Source organism: Nerophis ophidion, linkage group LG06, assembly GCF_033978795.1.
Source record: "Nerophis ophidion isolate RoL-2023_Sa linkage group LG06, RoL_Noph_v1.0, whole genome shotgun sequence".
Taxonomy (NCBI): Eukaryota; Metazoa; Chordata; class Actinopteri; order Syngnathiformes; family Syngnathidae; genus Nerophis; species Nerophis ophidion.
The window spans coordinates 22,201,234-22,220,863 of NC_084616.1; positions in this window are offsets into that span (position 1 = coordinate 22,201,234).

Genomic DNA, 19,630 nt, shown 5'->3' on the forward strand with positions numbered 1-19,630 from the left:
TGTGTTGCTGAATCTTTTTCAATTTGTTCAATTAATAATGGAGACTATAAAGAACAATGCTGTTGGTGGAAAGTGGAGGATTGCAGCTGTCTTTAGCACCGAGACACAGCCGGTGTTTCTTTGTTTGTTGTGAAGCAGAGCGGTCAAGCTAACATGTTTTCTCTACGTCAACCAGCATGTTTTTGTATGGGGAAATTGTGATATATAGCTTACCGGAGACATCATTGGATTATTTGTCGTCCTGCAGCAGCTGTGAGCTTGGCTCCTCGGCTTCTCTCTGAGACACTTTGTATTCACCGCAGCCATCCGACCTCGAGGTATGTCTTTACAATCTTTCACAATCTTTAAAATCTCACTAAAACACTATTAAAACAATAAGCAGATTAGGGATCTTTCAGAATTATCCTAGTAAATGTGTCTAATTACATTTGAAACGCTCACACTGCCGGAGCCGTCGCTTTTTTTTTCTTTTTTTTTTCTAGTCCTTCAATATCAATATCTTAATTCACAAATCTTTCATCCTCACTCAAATTAATGGGGAAATTGTCCCTTTCTCGGTCCGAATTGCTCTTACTGCTGGTGGCTCCCATTATAAACAATGTGATTATGTGTGGAGCCCTGCAACTCGTGACGTCACGCGCACAAACTTCCGGTAAAGGCAGGGCTTTTCTATTAGCGACCAAAAGTTGCAAACTTTATCGTGGATGTTCCCTACTAAATCCTTTCAACAAAAATATGGCAATATCGCGAAATGATCAAGTATGACACATAGAATGGACCTGCTATTCCCGTTTAAATAAGAACATCTCATTTCAGTAGGCCTTTAAGTCTTTGTTACTTAGAATACGTTCCCCTTACTAAAGTGTTACCAAAAACATATAACTTTGTCTTGAATTTGAAAAAAATATATATTTTATTTTTCACTAAAGTAGGGTTCGGTTAATGCGCGTATGAAACCGGATGGGGTTCGCTACCTCCAACAGTGTTAAAAACCACTGATTTAAAGGCTTGAGTATACAAATTAAATTTAAGATGGGACTTAAATGCTTCTACTGAGGTAGCATCTGTAACTGTTCCTGGGAGGGCATTCCAGAGTACTGGAGCCTGAATAGGTTCCATTGGGAATCACTAATACCATACTTGCTAACCTTTAGACCTCCGAATTCGGGAGAATGGGAGGAGAGGGGGCCGAACCGGGGTTAAGGGGGAGGAGTATATTTATAGCTAGAATCTACTGAAATTCAAGTATTTTTTTATATATATATATATATTTCACATATATACATATATATATATATATATATATATATATATATATGTATATATATATATATATATATATATATGTATATATATATATATATATATATATGTATATATATATATATATATATATATGTATATATATATATATATATATATATATATATATATATGTATATGTATATGTATATATATATATATATATATATATATATATATATATATATATATATATATGTATATGTATATGTATATATATATATATATATATATATATATATATATATATATATACATATATAAAAGGGGCTTCACGGTGGCAGAGGGGTTAGTGCGTCTGCCTCACAATACGAAGGTCCTGCAGTCCTGGGTTCAATTCCAGGCTGAGGATCCTTCTGTGTGGAGTTTGCATGTTCTCCCCGTGAATGCGTGGGTTCCCTCCGGGTACTCAGTCTTCCTCCCACCTCCAAAGACATGCACCTGGAGATAGGTTGATTGGCAACACTAAATTGGCCCTAGTGTGTGAATGTGAGTGTGAATGTTGTCTGTCTATCTGTGTTGGCCCTGCGATGAGGTGGCGACTTGTCCAGGGTGTACCCCGCCTTCCGCCCGATTGTAGCTGAGATAGGCGCCAGCGCCCCCCGCGACCCCGAAAGGGAATAAGCGGTAGAAAATGAATGGATGGATATATATAAAAAATATAAGTTCTCCCACTTAAAATGATGACAGAGGTCTGTAATTTTCATCATAGGTACACTTCAACTGTAAGAGACAGAATGTTGAAAAAAAAATCCAGGAATTCACATTGTAGGAATTTTAAAGAATTTATTTGTAAATTATGGTTGAAAATAAGTATTTGGTCACTTCAAACAAAGAAGATCTTTAAGAAGCTCTCCTGTCCTCCACTCGTTACCTGTATTAATGGAACCTGTTTGAACTCTTTATCTGTATAAAAGACACCTGTCCACAGCTTCAAACAGTCAGACTCCAAACTCCACTATGCCCAAGACCAAAGAGCTGTCGAAGGACACCAGGAAAATAATTCTAGACCTGCACCAGACTGGGAAGAGTGAATCTACAATAGGCAAGCAGCTTGGTGTGATAAAATCAACTGTGGGAGCAATTATCAGAAAATGGAAGACCTACAAGACCACTGATAATCTCCCTCGATCTGGGGCTCCACGCAAGATCTCATCCCGTGGGGTCAAAAAAATCACAAGAACTGTGAGCAAAAATCCCAGATCCACACGGGGGGACCTGGTGAATGACCTACAGAGAGCTTGGACCAAAGTAACAAAGGTTACCATCAGTAACACACAACACCGACAGGGAAACAAATCCTGCAGTGCCAGATGTGTACCCCTGCTTAAGCCAGTGCATGTCCAGGCCCGTCTGAAGTTTGCCAGAGAGCACATGGGAGAATGTCATGTGGTCAGATGAAACCAAAATAGAACTTTTTGGTATAAACTCAACTCGTCGTGTTTGGAGGAAGAAGAATACTGAGTTGCATCCCAAGAACACCATACCTACTGTGAAACATGGGGGTGGAAACATCATGCTTTGGGGCTGTTTTTCTGCTAAGAGGACAGGACGATTAATCCGTGTTAAGGAAAGAATGAATGGGGCCATGTATTGTGAGATTTTGAGCCAAAACCTCCTTCCATCAGTGAGAGCTTTGAATGGTTGACCAAATACTTATTTTCCACCATAATTTACAAATAAATTATTTGAAATTCCTACAATGTGAATTCCTGGATATATTTTTCACATTCTGTCTCTCACAGTTGAAGTGTACCTATGATTAAAAATACAGACCTCTGTCATCGTTTTAAGTGGGAGAACTTGCACAATCGGTGGCTGACTAAATACTTTTTTGCCCCACTGTATATATATATATAAATACTTGAATTTCAGTGTTCATTTATTTACACATATACACACACATAACACTCCTCTATACTCATTGTTGTATTTCCAAAGTACAATGCTTTGCAGCCAGTAGCACAGCCTTTGAAGGAGCATAGGTATGGGCAGCATCTGTGACATTTAATTTTCAGGAAAGGAGTGAGTTTAGGGTTGAATTGTCCATCCTGGTTCTATTCTCTGTCACTATCTTTTTTTTGACATTACTACTTGCCATAGTTTTGAAGCAATGCATGATGGGAATCGAGATCTTGTGTGTCAGTGTATTAACGGGCCGGCTGGATTAAACACAAGCTGAGGAATAGCTCCGTGCTTGCCTACTTTATGGGTATAGATAAACCTAAGGATAACGGTGACATATATAAGAGTCTCCTTCTTGTTGTGTGTGCAGTTGTGCACTCTCCAAAAGCCATAGATGTTATAATGTGACTGGGCCGGCACGCTGTTTGTATGATGGAAAAGTGGACGTGACGACGGGCTGTCCTCACTCAGGTCAGGCTGGAAATCGGGAGAAATTCGGGAGAATGGTTGTCCTGGGAGATTTTCGGGAGAGGCACTGAAATTCGGGAGTCTCCCGGAAAATTCGGGAGGGTTGGCAAGTATGTAATATGCCCGAGTTCTTAGAACACAGATTTCCTGCCGGAAATATGGTACAATACATTTAGCAAGATAGGATGGAGCTAGACCGTGTAGTATTTTATACGTAAGTAGTAAAACCTTAAAGTCACATCTTAAGTGCACAGGAAGCCAATTCAGGTGAGCCAGTATAGGTATATATATATATATATATATATATATAGAGAGAGAGAGAGGTATATAAAGGTATATACAGTATAGGTATTTATAAGTATACAGGTATATATAGGAGAGATATACTGTATATATGGGTGTATATTAGGGATGTGGGGAAAATCGATTCGAATACGAATCACAATTCTCACTTTGTGCGATTCAGAATCGTTCCTTTTTTTTTTTTAATGTTTTTTTTTGTTGTTGATTTAAAAAAAAATGTTTTATCAATCCAACAAAACAATACACAGCAATACCATAACAATGCTATCCAATTCCAAAACCTAACCTGACCCAGCAACACTCAGAACTGCAATAAACAGAGCAATTGAGGAGACACAAACATGACACAGAACAAACCAAAAGTAGTGAAACAAAAATTAATATTATCAACAACAGTATCAATATTAATTATAATTTCAGCATAGCAGTGATTAAAAATCCCTCATTGACATTACATTGTTAAAGTTGTTAGCGAGGTTACCGATGGAGCCCTCATAATTTGGGAATGGCGCCATCACCGAAGGCAGTAGGCCAGCAAGGATCGTACTTGTGACAGCATTAATGTTGCGGCTGCTAAAGCAGTGGTTATTATTAGCTTGTTGACAATGAGTCCGAATTTCGAATTTTATGAGGTAATGATCGGACATTACTTTAGTGTATGGAAGTATCATAACTTTAGAGGTGGTGACACCCCGGACAAGCACTTGATCTATTGTATTACCGTTGCGATGCATGGGTTCATTTATTATATGTGTAAGACCACAGCTACCAATTATAGTCTGGAGCGCCACGCACAGAGGGTCCGATAGGGTATTCATATGGATATTAAAATCCCTCTTTATGATTATATTATCTGCGTGCGTGACTAGATCAGTGACAAACTCTGCAAATGTACTGATAAAGTCCAAATAAGGCCGTGGGGGGGGGCGATAGATAACAGCTAGATAGAGGATCAGCGGTGCGACGGACTTCATAGTAAGCACCTCAAATGATTTATATTTATTATTTAGGTTGGAGGTAGGAGCTTCACGGTGGAAGAGGGGTTAGTGTGTCTGCCTCACAATACGAAGGTCCTGAGTAGTCTGGGGTTCAATCCCGGGCTCGGGATCATTCTGTGTGGAGTTTGCATGTCCTCCCCGTGAATGCGCGGGTTCCCTCCTGGTACTCCAGCTTCCTCCTACTACAAAATACATTGGGGTAGGTTGATTGGCAACACTAAAATTGGCCCTAGTGTGTGAATGTGAGTGTGAATGTTGTCTGTCTATCTGTGTTGGTACTGCGATGAGGTGGCGACTTGTCCAGGGTGTACGCCGCCTTCCGCCCGATTGTAGCTGAGATTTGCACCAGCGCGCCCCTCACCCCAAAAAGGGAATAAGTGGTAGAAAATGGATGGATGGAAGTAAGGTTAAAGTTTTCATTGGATATTATTGCGACCCCTCCACTCCTTTGAAGGAGACGGGCAATGTATGCACTCGTATAGTTAGTAGCAGATGCCTTATTAAGCGGGACAAATTCATCTCAGTTTCGCTGAGACCAATGATGTTAAGATTATTATTTCTAATGACCACATTAACTAATAACGTTTTGAGAGAAAATGATCTGATGGTTAAAAAGCCCATATTATAGGTAGAGGGCTGTTTTGAGGATTTTTTTTGTTAACGGTATCCGTAATACTGATATCAATAATGTTATGTTTATTTTGTGTAGTGCGCCTTAAATTATTTCGACCATATCTAGGAATTGATACGATGGGAATCTTCTAAATTGTTTGCTTGGTACCTCAGTAGAATGGATGTCCACCTCTGGCACAGTCACTATAGAAAATACATTACGTGAGTCATGTATTATACGATAAATGCTGTGTGTGCAGGAATTTTCAAGCCTGGCGCTGGTTAGTTCTGGCTTAACTGAACAATAATTATGATAAACATTTCGAACCCTTTTTTTTTTTTTTAGATAAAGATCATTCATTTATTTAATATTTGTTTACTTACTTATTATTTATTTATTCACTGTTCTGTTACAGAGAATTAAATAAGCTCAGCTTCTTCCTACTACTTTTCGGACGTGCTGTAATGAAACAACTGGAAATATGTGATGCATTATAATGTATCGTATGCATGTTCGAAATAAACTGAACTGAACTCCTCACACGGACCAACAGACACTGTAATTTATCGTTAGTTTTAAAGCCAAAATACGTTCGTTCTACCTCATCTGTCTCCACATTGTTTCTGCTTGTAAGTGTCCTGTGTGTGTATTGACTCACATGCTCCTCGGCTCATATTACCTGAGACGTCACCCTGGCTCCCCATCATGTCCGCTAAAAAATAATGAGTGGTGTTTTTCAAAGGCAGTATAGTAATTTTTTAAATTCATTGTTACTTTATTATTGCCGGTATACAGTATAAAAGATGAACACAAATGAAGGTCCAGCAACTGTAAAATGATAGACTGATGTATGCTGGTAGCAACAAGAATGTTCTGCAAGTGACTGCACCATCACGTGCAGCTCACAGTCAGCCTCATCTTTACCTCCTTGTCGAAGGAACGTTGTTTTGTACTTATTTCTAGAAGTATTGAAAGTGATGAATGCTCACCGGCAAAGAAAGTATGTCAGATGTTTTAGTCCGCCGCTCATGGGATGATGATGATGATGATGATGATGATGATGTGGAGCAGCTAAAGATAAGAGAAGGGGAAGATCAAATCATCAACATGGCTTTTCATCAAGACGTGTGTGTGTGTGTGTGTGTGTGTGTGTGTGTGTGTGTGTGTGTGTGTGTGTGTGTGTGTGTGTGTGTGTGTGTGTGTGTGTGTGTGTGTGTGTGTGTGTGGTCCTGAGGAGAGGATATCTATTTATAAGTTTCATCTATAAATACATGTGTCCTCTTTCTCCTCGCTGCATAATAAGCTTTGGCAGTGTCTCGTTCAGTATCGCCATACATGTCCATGCTGGAAAGGGGGATGGGCGGAAGTATAAGGTATGAAAAGGAGTATAGGACCTTTTCTTTGAGCCCGCTTTCGCTTTTGTCGACAATGCCTCAGGCTCCTCCGTTGTTAAGTTGCTGAGCAGAGGAGGAGAACTCTGCATCCCAGCAGTCAGAAGCAGGTATGCTGCAAGCACAAACGTAATCTCAATCCAGTGCAAATTCAAATTGGACTTTAATCTCTGCATTTTTTGTCTTTTTATATATATATGATATATATATATGAACTCAAAGATGTAAAAATTTTACCATGTACACAAAATACTTATTCCTCTCAACTATTGTTCACAGATCTGTCTAAATCTGTGTTAGTGAGCATTTCTTCTTTGCCAAAATAACCCGACTCACAGATGTGGCATATCAAGATGCTGATTAAACATCCTAATTATTGCATAATTGTGCCCTAGGTTGCCCATAATAAAACGCAACTCTGAAATGTGCAGTTCTATCCCACTGCACAATGCCACAAATGTCACGAGTTTTGAGGGAGCGCGCAAATGTTATGCCGACTGAAGGAATGTCCAACCGAGCTGTTACCCATGAATTGAATGTTCATTTCTCTACCATAAGCCGTGTCCAAAGGCCTTTCAGAGAATTCGGCAGTACATCCACCCGGCCTCACAACCGCAGACCATGTGTAACCACACCAAATTAACACAGATCAGAATAAGAATCAGAAAGAATCAGAAACAGAAAAGTTTTTATTGCCATTGTTTGAGAACGGGTTCACAAACTAGGAATTTTACCTGGCGCAATCGTGCAACATAAAAGACATATAACACAGAATAGAATAACATGATCTGAAACTGAGCTATCAGATCTTGTTATTGTTCATGTGTCTGATGGCCGAGGGGAAAAAACTGTTCAGGTGGCGGGAGGTGTGGGTCTGGATGGACCGTAGTCTCCTGCCTGAGGGGAAAGGGGAGAATATTTTGTGTCCAGGGTTAGAAGAGTCAGCTGTGATCCGACCCACACGCCTCCTGGTCCTGGAGGAGAACAGGTCCTGGATGGGTGGGAGTTTGCAGCCAATCACCTTCTCAGCAGCATGTACCATGCGCTGCAGTCGATGCTTGTCCCGGACTGTGGCGCCGGGGAACCATACGGTGATGGAGGAGGTGAGGATAGACTCCGATGATTGCTGAGTAGAACTGCACCAGCATCTCAGTCGGCACTTTCATTTTTTTCAGCTGCCGCAGGAAGTACAGTACATCCTCTGCTGGGCCTTCTTGATGAGGGAGCTGATGGTCGGCTCCCACTTGAGGTCCTGGGTGATGGTGGTGCCCAGGAAACTGATGGAGTCCACAATGGAGACGGGGGTGGGAGAGTCAATCAGGGTGAGGGGGGGATGGTGGGGCTGTGACTTTCCTGAAGTCCATGATCATCTCCACTGTTTTCTGGGTGTTCAGCTCTAGGTTGTTGAGACTGCACCAGGACGCCACCTCTCTCCTGTAGGCAGACTCCTCGCCATCCGAGATGAGCCCGATTAGAGTAGTGTCGTCCGCAAACTTGAGCAGCTTTAGATTTAGACAGATTTGTGAGTAATAGGTCTTTTGTATATATAGTACAAGTTTTACATCTTGGAGTTCAACTCACAAAAAATGGGAGCAAAAACAAAATTGTTGCATTTATATTTTCGTTCAGTCTATACAAGGTTCTTAACCTTGTTGGAGGTACCAAACCCCACTAGTTTCAAATGCGCATTCACCGAACCTTTCTTTAGTGGAAAAAAACAAAACAAAATTCTCAAATTCAAGACGAAGTGATATGATTTTTTTTACCGGTGCACAAAATGAACCGTGCATGAACATCACCTTGTTCAAATAACAAAACCAACACAGTGCAAGAACTCACAACAAATTACTCACCCGCAGATCAGTTTGACTTTTTCTGTTGCCGCATCCATAATATGCCGATAGGGAGAAGTTTTTATGTACACCAGGCCTGGGCATTTATTTTTGACTGGGAGGCCAAATTTATAGAAAAAAATGTCTCTGGGGGCCGGTATATCCACAGAATGTTTAGGAACACTAATACCAAACCTTGCAATAATGTCAGATCGAATGCTAAAAACGTTATGACGGACTTAAAAAACAATATGCAATTTTACATTTATTTTACTGAATGAGACCCCCGGAATGTACATGGAAATAAAGAATGTGGGATTTACAATATTATATCTATGAAGGATAAAACACTGAATATTGACAATATATGAACGTCACCCCCCTCTCCATCCACATATTTTACAATCAAGCGAAACACAACAAAAAAGCAACAAACAGCGAAATATGAATGCAAATGGTAATAAAACACATAAAAAAACCACCTAAAATCTTATATATATGAATATTAAGGGTTGTAGGAAAAAATCCAACAAACCACTACACAGCAATACCATAACAATGCAATCCAATTCCAAAACCAAACCTGACCCAGCAACACTCAGAACTGCAATAAACAGAGCAACTGAGAGGAGACACAAACACGACACAGAACAAACCAAAAGTAGTGAAACAAAATTTAATATTATCAACAACAGTATCAATATTAGTTATAATTTCAGCATAGCAGTGATTAAAAATCCCTCATTGACATTATCATTAGACATTTATAAAAATAAATAAAAAAGAACAATAGTGTCACAGTGGCTTATACTTGCATCACATCTCATAAGCTTGACAACACACTCTGTCCAATGTTTTCACAAAGATAAAATAAGTCATATTTTTGGTTCATTTAATAGTTAAAACAAATTTATATTATTGCAATCAGTTGATAAAACATTGTCCTTTACAATTATAAAACGTTTTTTTTTTAATCTACTACTCTGCTAGCATGTCAGCAGACTGGGGTAGATCCTGCTGAAATCCTATGTATTGAAAGAATACAGAATCGTTTTGAATCGGCAAAATATCGTTTTTGAACCGAGAATCGCGTTGAATCAAAAAATCGATACATTATCGAATCGTGACCTCAAGAATCGATATTGAATCGAATCGTGGGATACCCAAAGATTCGCAGCCCTAATGAATATATTGTAAAAATCTCCACACTGCTTAGTGCCTGGTCTGAGGTGCTGCTACTTAGATGACCAAAGTAATTAATTAGATGACCAAAGTAACTAATTAGATGACCAAAGTAACTAATTAGATGACCATAGTAACTAGTATATCATGCAAAAGCGCAGATTTCAACCATTGAAATACTTAGTATAGTTCAAGACTTACGATCATTATAAAACATGAGTTGACATCTTAATGGCAGCTATACTTTCCATTTTAAAGATCAAAAAAAATTATTTGGAAATGTCCGGCGGGCAAGATTGAAAAACATAATGGGGCCTTCATTTGCCCAGGTCTGATGTACATAATGAGTTGGGTGTGACTCGACCTTTGGTTAAGGACCACTAGTCTATATGTATTCGATTTGATTCGAAATCGATTCTTGATTCCATACTGTTCTCGATTCAAAATTAATACTTTTTTTTAACAACATTGAGTATCAGTTCTGGGATTAACTGCATTCGTCCATGAAATAAAAAAACAGCTCTGATCAATTTCTATATTACTTGAAAGAAAGCTGGTTTAGGCATCCCTGATCTGAAATAGTATACATTTTTGAGATAAAAATAAAACATACCTAAAATATAAACAAAGTTCGATCCATCCATTTCTACCACTTGTACCTTTTGGGATCGCGGGGTGCTAGAGCCCATCTCCGTTGCACTCCGTCGGAAATCAGGGTACACCCTGGACAAGTCACCACCTCATCGCAGTATAAACAAAATTTAGTTAGTTAATTTAAAAAAATTAAATAGTACTAATTTATGAATATGAAAAATTACTACAATCGTAATAAACAACGTTAAATGGTATGTACTGCAGTTGCGCAATCATTATTTTTTATTGTTTTTATTCTATTGACAGCAGGAACAAGACATTATAACAATAAGAATGTCAGGTTTGTCCCTGACAGTTTGGTTATGTTTTAGTTTTTTCCTCTGCATTTGTCTTTGTCTCCTCTGTGTGTGTAGTATTTCCGGTCAGCGCTCTTATTTTGTCTGATTCCTGTGTTTCTCCCTGAGCGCTGTTTCCTCTCAGCTGTGGCTGATTGGCACCTGGCCACACCTGGTGTCAATCAGCCCACTCCTATTTTAACCTGCCTTCCCATCCAGTCTGCGCTGAATTATTGTCGTTGCGACCTGTCGTGTCAATGCTGCTTTGCTGTAAGCTAGTTGTTTGTAGCTTACTGTCTTTTGTGCCCTGCTTCCGAGTTTGTACGTTCATAGCCAAGTTTGTTATCCGCCTCGTGCGCGCTTTTTGTTTGCTTCTTGTTTTAGTATTCAAAGATTAAATTATGTTTACCTGCAAAATGCCTGCCTCCTTCTCTGCAACTTGGGGTTCGTCACAAACTAAATCTGACAGAATAATCCAGCCCAACACGAACCCCGCAGCGATGTCTATGGCAGAGAGGCCTAACAAAGCGCTAGAACTAATGGCTAATTTAAAAAAAAGTTTGGCCGCTTTTCAAGCCCTCTCCCACCCACCCCTGTTGTCTGTGGGCCTATCTGGGGACGTCTTGGATCCATCAATTGAGGGGGGGGGGGGGGGTTATCAGTATCTGTGTAGCTGGGGAGGCACAGTTACTTCTCATCCCAGTGGGTCTGCAACAGACGGCGCCATCATCTCCGGTGGGCCGGCAGACGCCACCATCATTCATCTCTGGTGGGCCGGCAGATGCCACTATCACCTCCGGTGGGTCTGAAACCTACGGCGCCATCACCTCCGGTGGGTCTGCAACCTACGGCGCCATCATCTCCGGTGGGTCTGCACCCTATGGCACCACCACCCACTCCGGTGGGCCAGCAGACGCCACCACGCACTCCAGTGGGCCAGCAGATTCCACCACGCACTCCAGTGGGTCAGCAGACACCACCACGCACTCCGGTGGGCCAGCAGCAGGGTTCGCCACCATCTTCTACGGTGGGCCGGCAGCAGGGGGCGCCACCATCCTCTCCGGTGGGCCAACAGCAGAGGGCGCCACCACCATCCTCTCCGGTGGGCCAGCAGCAGGGGGCGCCACCACCATCCTCTCCGGTGGGCCAGCAGCAGGGGGCGCCACCACCATCCTGTCCGGTGGGCCAGCAGCAGAGGGCCCCACCATACTCTTGTTGGCCACAGATGTGGTCGTTTCACGGGCGGCCTGCCTCGCATATTGCGGCGGCGTTCAACTCGCTGTCGCCACTTGACTCTTCCTCGCTGGTTGCGGGGACACTTGGCCTGGCGGTCCACCGCCTTGTCCTCCCTCCATCCTCCCTTGACTTTGGACTGTTTTTTTTGTGGGGTGGGGGGGATGTTTTTCTAAAATGTCTTGTATCCGTTAAGGGGAAGGGGAGCTACTGTCAGGTTCGTCCCTGACAGTTTGGTTATGTTTTAGTGTTTTCATCTGCATTCGTCTTTGTTTCCTTTGTGTGTGTACTATTTCCTGTCAGCGCTCTTATTTTGTCTGTTTCCTGTATTTTTCCCTGAGCGCTGTTTCCCCTCTACTGTGGCTGATTGGCAACTGGCTACACCTGGTGTCAATCAGCTTAGTCCTATTTTAACCTGCCTTCCCATCCAGTCTGTGCTGGATTATTGTCGTTGCTACCTGTCGTGTCAATGCAGCGTTGCGGTAGGCTATATTTGGTAGCGGTTTGTAGCTTACTGTCTTTTGTTCTCTGCTTCCAAGTTTGTATGTTCATAGCCAAGTTTGTTATCCGCCTCGTGCGCGTGTTTTGTTTGTACCCTTTTGGTTTGTTCTTGTTTTAGTATTTAAAGTTTAAATGATGTTTACCTGCAAAATTCCTGCCTCCTTCCCTGCATCTTGGGGTTCGTCACAAACTAACTTTGACAAAGAACTTGTTGAATTGGGTCCTGACGTTGAACAACTCAAACATAACGTTGAAATGAAATCCTTTTTGACGACGTTTAATAAATGTTGGGTTCTAACGTTGATATGACCATTAAAATTTGGTCACTTTCCAACCAACGGTCAACAACACAAATACAATGTTAAAAAAAACATGCTTTTTGATGACCAATATTCAATGTCAGGTTATGACATTGATATGGCCTTTAAAAATTTGTTATTTCCCAACCAATAATCTACAACACAAATACAACGTTGAAACAACATGCTTTTTGACGACGTTTATTCAATGTCAGGTTATGAAGTCAATATGACCATTGAAATTTGGTTATTTCCCAACCAATAATCTACAACACAAATACAACGTTGAAACAACATGCTTTTTTACTATGTAATTCAATGTCAGGTTGTAACGTTGATTTGAACATTGAAATTCGGTCATTTCCCAAGCAATAATCCCCATACATCCATTCTCTACCGCTTCTCCATTTAGGGGTGGCGGGGGGTGCTGGAGCCTTACTCAGTTGCATTCGGACGGAAGACAGAGTACACCCTGGACATGTCGCCACTTCATCGCAGGGCCAACACAGATAGACAGACAACATTCACACTCACATTCACACACTAGGGCCAATTTAGTGTTGCCAATCAACCTATCCCCAGGTGCATGTCTTTGGAAGTGGGAGGAAGCCGGAGTACCCGGAGGGAACCCACGCATTCACGGGGAGAACATGCAAACTCCACACAGAAAGATCCCGAGCCCAGGATCAAAACCAGGCTCTGGTCATATATTCAATGTTGGGTTATGACATTGATTTAAACATTGAAATTTTGTCACATCGCGGTGAGAGATGTCTTGTCTTGGTTTTTCTGTCTTGTGATTTACATGTTTTACTTTGAAAAACAGTTCCTCTTGTTTCAGATCACAGGCCCTTCCTCTTGTGTCACCAGTCTGACGTCATCCCTGACCCTTGATTGTTTCCACCTGTTTCCCATTATCCTCCTGTTCTATTTAAGCTCATGCCTCCCCTTGTTCTGTGCCAGATCGTCTGGAGCTTTCGTGTCAGTCTAGCGTCCAAGTCCATGTCCATGTTTTGTATCCATGCCTTGTCTTTTCCCACGTATACTTCCTTGGAACAAAGAACCCATGCTGTAGTTTTGAATTTTACTTTTTTCTCCTCTTTTGAGCGACCTTTGTTATATTGGTCTTGTCCAACCGAATATGGTGAGTTTTTGTATATTTCTAAATAATTTTTCTTCCTCAGTGTTTGAGTGATTTTTTATTTATCTTTATAGAATATAAATGCATAGCCCTTTTTGTTCTTCCTCCTGTTGGAGCGCTTTTATTTAAATGTTTTATAGTAAATACGACACAAATTGTAGTTCGTCCTTTTTGTTAGTTTATTCCTCCTATTTTTTGGAGTGATTTTCGGTTTACCCTTTTTCGGACTTATTTCCGCTTACGTTTTTTGTTAATCATTAAGTGGGTATTACTCTGGCTATGGATGTTATAAAAAGTTGTTTCAAAATAAAAGCTTTATTAGAATCTCATCTCTGCATCTGAGTCCACTCCCTATTCCAAGTCGTGACAAATTTGGTAATTTCCCAACCAAAACATGTATATTACAAAACGAATACAACATTGAAACAACATACTTTTTGACAATGTTTAATCAATGTCAGAGTATGGCGTTGATTTGACCATTGAAATTTGGTCATTTCCCAACCAAGACTGTACAACACAAATATAACGTTGAAACAACATGCTTTTTGACGACGTTTATTCAATGTCAGATTACGACGTCGATATGACCATTGAAATTTGGTCATTTCCCAACTAAGATTCTACAACACCAATACAACGTTGAAACAACATGCCTTTTGTTGATGTTTAATCAATGTTAGGTTATGATGTTGATATGATCATTGAAATTTCGTCATTTCCCAACCAATAATTTACAACACAAATACAACGTTGAAACAACATGCCCTTTGTCAACGTTTAATCAATGTTTGGTTATGACGTCGATATGACCATTGAAATTTGGTCATTTCCCAACCAATAATTTACAACACCAATACAACGTTGAAACAACATGCTTTTTGACAACGTTTATTCAATGTCAGATTACGACGTCGATATGACCATTGAAATTTGGTCATTTCCCAACCAAGATTCTACAACACAAATACAATGTTGAAACATTTTTGTCGACGTTTAATCGATGTTGGGTTATGATGCTGATATGACCATTGAAATTTGCTAATTTCCCAACCAATATTCTATGACACAAATATAACATTAAAACAATGTGCTTTTGACAACGTTTATTCAATGTCAGGTTATGACGTCGATATGATCATTGAAATTTGGTAATTTTCATACCCCAGATTCTACAACATAAATACAACGTTGAGACAACAGCTTTTTGACGACGTTTATTCAATGTCAGGTTATAACGTCAATATGACCATTGAAATTTGGTCATTTCTCAACCAATAATCCATCCATCATCTTCCGCTCATCCGAGGTCGGGTCGCGGGGGCAACAGCCTAAGCAGGGAAACCCAGACTTCCCTCTCCCCAGCCACTTCGTCTAGCTCTTCCCGGGGGATCCCGAGGCGTTCCCAGGCCAGCCGGGAGACATAGTCTTCCCAACGTGTCCTGGGTCTTCCCCGTGGCCTCCTACCGGTTGGACGTGCCCTAAACACCTCCCTAGGGAGGCGTTCGGGTGGCATCCTGACCAGATGCCCGAACCACCTCATCTGGCTCCTCTCGATGTGAAGGAGCAGCGGCTTTACTTTGAGTCCCTCCCGGATGGCTGAGCTTCTCAACAAAAGGCTTTTTGACGACCTTTTTTTCAATGTCAGGTTATGACGTCAATATGACCATTGAAATTTGGTCATTTCCCAACCACGATTCTACAACACAAATACAATGTTGAAACATTTTTGTCGACGTTTAATCGATGTTGGGTTATGATGTTGATATGACCATTGAAATTTGCTAATTTCCAAACCAATATTCTATGACACAAATATAACATTAAAACAATGTGCTTTTGACAACGTTTATTCAATGTCAGGTTATGACGTCGATATGATCATTGAAATTTGGTAATTTTCATACCCCAGATTCTACAACATAAATACAACGTTGAGACAACAGCTTTTTGACGACGTTTATTCAATGTCAGGTTATAACGTCAATATGACCATTGAAATTTGGTCATTTCTCAACCAATAATCCATCCATCATCTTCCGCTCATCCGAGGTCGGGTCGCGGGGGCAACAGCCTAAGCAGGGAAACCCAGACTTCCCTCTCCCCAGCCACTTCGTCTAGCTCTTCCCGGGGGATCCCGAGGCGTTCCCAGGCCAGCCGGGAGACATAGTCTTCCCAACGTGTCCTGGGTCTTCCCCGTGGCCTCCTACCGGTTGGACGTGCCCTAAACACCTCCCTAGGGAGGCGTTCGGGTGGCATCCTGACCAGATGCCCGAACCACCTCATCTGGCTCCTCTCGATGTGAAGGAGCAGCGGCTTTACTTTGAGTCCCTCCCGGATGGCTGAGCTTCTCAACAAAAGGCTTTTTGACGACCTTTTTTTCAATGTCAGGTTATGACGTCAATATGACCATTGAAATTTGGTCATTTCCCAACCACGATTCTACAACACAAATACAATGTTGAAACAACACGCCCTTTGTCGACGTTTAATCAATGTTGGGTTTTGATGTTGATGTGACCATTGAAATTTGCTTATTTCCCAACCAATATTTTACGACACAAATATAACATTGAAACAACGTGCTTTTGACAACGTTTATTCAATGTCTGGTTATGACGTCAATATGACCATTGAAATTTGGTAATTTCCATACCCAGATTATACAACATAGATACAACGTTGAGACAACAGCTTTTTGACGACCTTTATTCAATATCAGGTTATGACGTCGATATGACCATGGAAATTTGGTCATTTCCCAACCAAGATTCTACAACACAATTACAATGTTGAAACAACACGCCCTTTGTCGACATTTAATCAATGTTGGGTTTGATGTTGATATGACCATTGAAATTTGCTAATTTCCCAACCAATATTCTACGACACAAATATAACATTGAAACAATGTGCTTTTTGACAACGTTTGTTCAATGTCAGGTTATAAAGTTGATATGACCATTGAAATTTGGTCATTTCTCAACCAATAATCTACAACACAAATGAAATGTTAAAACAAAAGGCTTTTTGACAACCTTTTTTCAATGTCAGGTTATGACATTGATATGACCATTGAAATTTGGTCATTTCCCAACCAAGATTCTACAACACAAATACAATGTTGAAACAACTTTGTCGACGTTTAATCAATGTTGGGTTATGATGTTGATATGACCATTGAAATTTGCTGATTTCCCTACCAATATTCTATGACACAAATATAACATTGAAACAATGTGCTTTTGACAACGTTTATTCAATGTCAGGTAATGACGTCGATATGACCATTGAAATTTGGTCATTTCCCAACACAGATTCTACAACATAAACACAACGTTGAGAAAACAGCTTTTTGACAACGTTTATTCAATGTCAGGTTATAACGTCGATAAGACCATGGAAATTTGGTCATTTCTCAACCAATAATCAACAACACAAATATAACGTTGAAACAAAATGACATTGATTAAATTGACGTTTGTCCAATATCAGATTGCGACGTAGATTTGAAATTTGGTCATTTCCCAACTAACAACATGGATCCAACGTTAGACATCAACGTTGTCTCGAATACTATATTTTACATGGTTTTTTCAAAGTCCGTTTTAGAGGATGTATAATCAACGATGTATCAATGTCTTGTGTCTGCTCGGTTCTAAAATGGAAAAAAACAACAGTAAAAATGTCAGAAAAAACAGTTTTGCAGTGAGAAAAAGCTGAAATGTTTTAACTGTTATGCTGATGACACCCAACTCTACATGACCAACACGCCGGATTGTAGTCAGCTGGAGGCGTGTCTTAATGAAATTAAACAATGGATGTCCGCTAATTTTTTGCAACTCAACGCCAAAAAAACGGAAATGCTGATTATCGGTCCTGCTAGACACCGACCTTTATTTAATAATAAAACTGTAACATTTGACAACCAAATAATTAAACAAGGCGACTCGGTAAAGAATCTGGGTATTATCTTCGACCCAACTCTCTCCTTTGAGTCACACATTAAGAATGTTACTAAATCGGCTTTCTTTCATCTCCGTAATATCACTAAAATTCGCTCCATTTTGTCCACTAACAACGCTGGGATCATTATCCATGCGTTTGTTACGTCTCGTCTCGATTACTGTAACGTATTATTTTCGGGTCTTCCCATGTCTAACATTAAACGATTACAGTTGGTACAAAATACGGCTGCTAGACTTTTGACAAGAACAATAACGTTTGATCACATTACTCCTGTACTGGCTCACCTGCACTGGCTTCCTGTGCACTTAAGATGTGACTTTAAGGTTTTACTACTTACGTATAAAATACTACACGGTCTAGCTCCATCCTATCTTGCCGATTGTATTGTACCATATGTCCTGGCAAAAAATCAGCGTTCAAAGGACCCCGGCCTATTAGTGATTCCTAAAGCCCAGAAAAAGTCTGCGGGCTATAGAGCGTTTTCCGTTCGGGCTCCAGTACTCTGGAATGCCCTCCCGGTAACAGTTCGAGATGCTATCTCAGTAGAAGCATTTAAGTCTCACCTTAAAACTTATTTGTATACTCTAGCCTTTAAATAGACCTCCTTTTTAGACCAGTTGATCTGCCGCTTCTTTTCTTTTTCTCCTCTGTCCCCCACTCCCTTGTGGAGGGGGTCCGGTCCAATGACCATGGATGAAGTACTGGCTGTCCAGAGTCGGCACCCAGGATGGACCGCTCGTCGGCACCCAGGATGGACCGCTCGTCAGGACCCAGGATGGACCGCTCGCCTGTGCATCGGTTGGGGACATCTCTACGATGCTGATCCGCCTCCGCTTGGGATGGTTTCCTGTGGACGGGACTCTCGCTGCTGTCTGGGATCCGCTTTGAACGGAACTCTCGCGGCTGTGTTGGAGCCACTATGGATTGAACTTTCACAGTATCATGTTAGACCCGCTCGAAATCCATTGCTTTCGGTCCCCTAGAGGGGGAAGGGGGGGTCCTCTCCAAGGTTCTCATAGTCATCATAGTCACTGGCGTCCCACTGGGTGTGAGTTTTCCTTGCCCTTATGTGGGTTCTTCCGAGGATGTCGTAGTCGTAGTGGTTTGTACAGTCTTTTGAGACATTTGTGATTTAGGGCTATATAAATAAACATTGATTGATTGATTGATTGATTGAACTATCAATTAATAGAAAAAATATACTTAGGCACTAATAATACAGAGGTGACACGATATCTGTTTTTAGCGTTTTTTGAATAAATAATAACAATAATAACTTTGACTTTGGACACCCCTGAATTAAAGTATCGATATTTTGATTTGAGAGTCAATAGGAGAGCGGATCTGGCATCGGTGTTGATATGTCAGTATCGATCCACACGTCAATATAATCTGAGACGTGCGCACTTTTTCTCCCACAAACATGTGAGGAACATGCGAGGATTTGAGGTTCACAATGCCAGCTTTTTGTCATGGAGGTGATTTATGGCGTCACATTAGTGCCAAAAATCCAAACGCATAAAAACTGTTATCGCGCGCTTATTCTCCACTTCGTGCGCGCGAC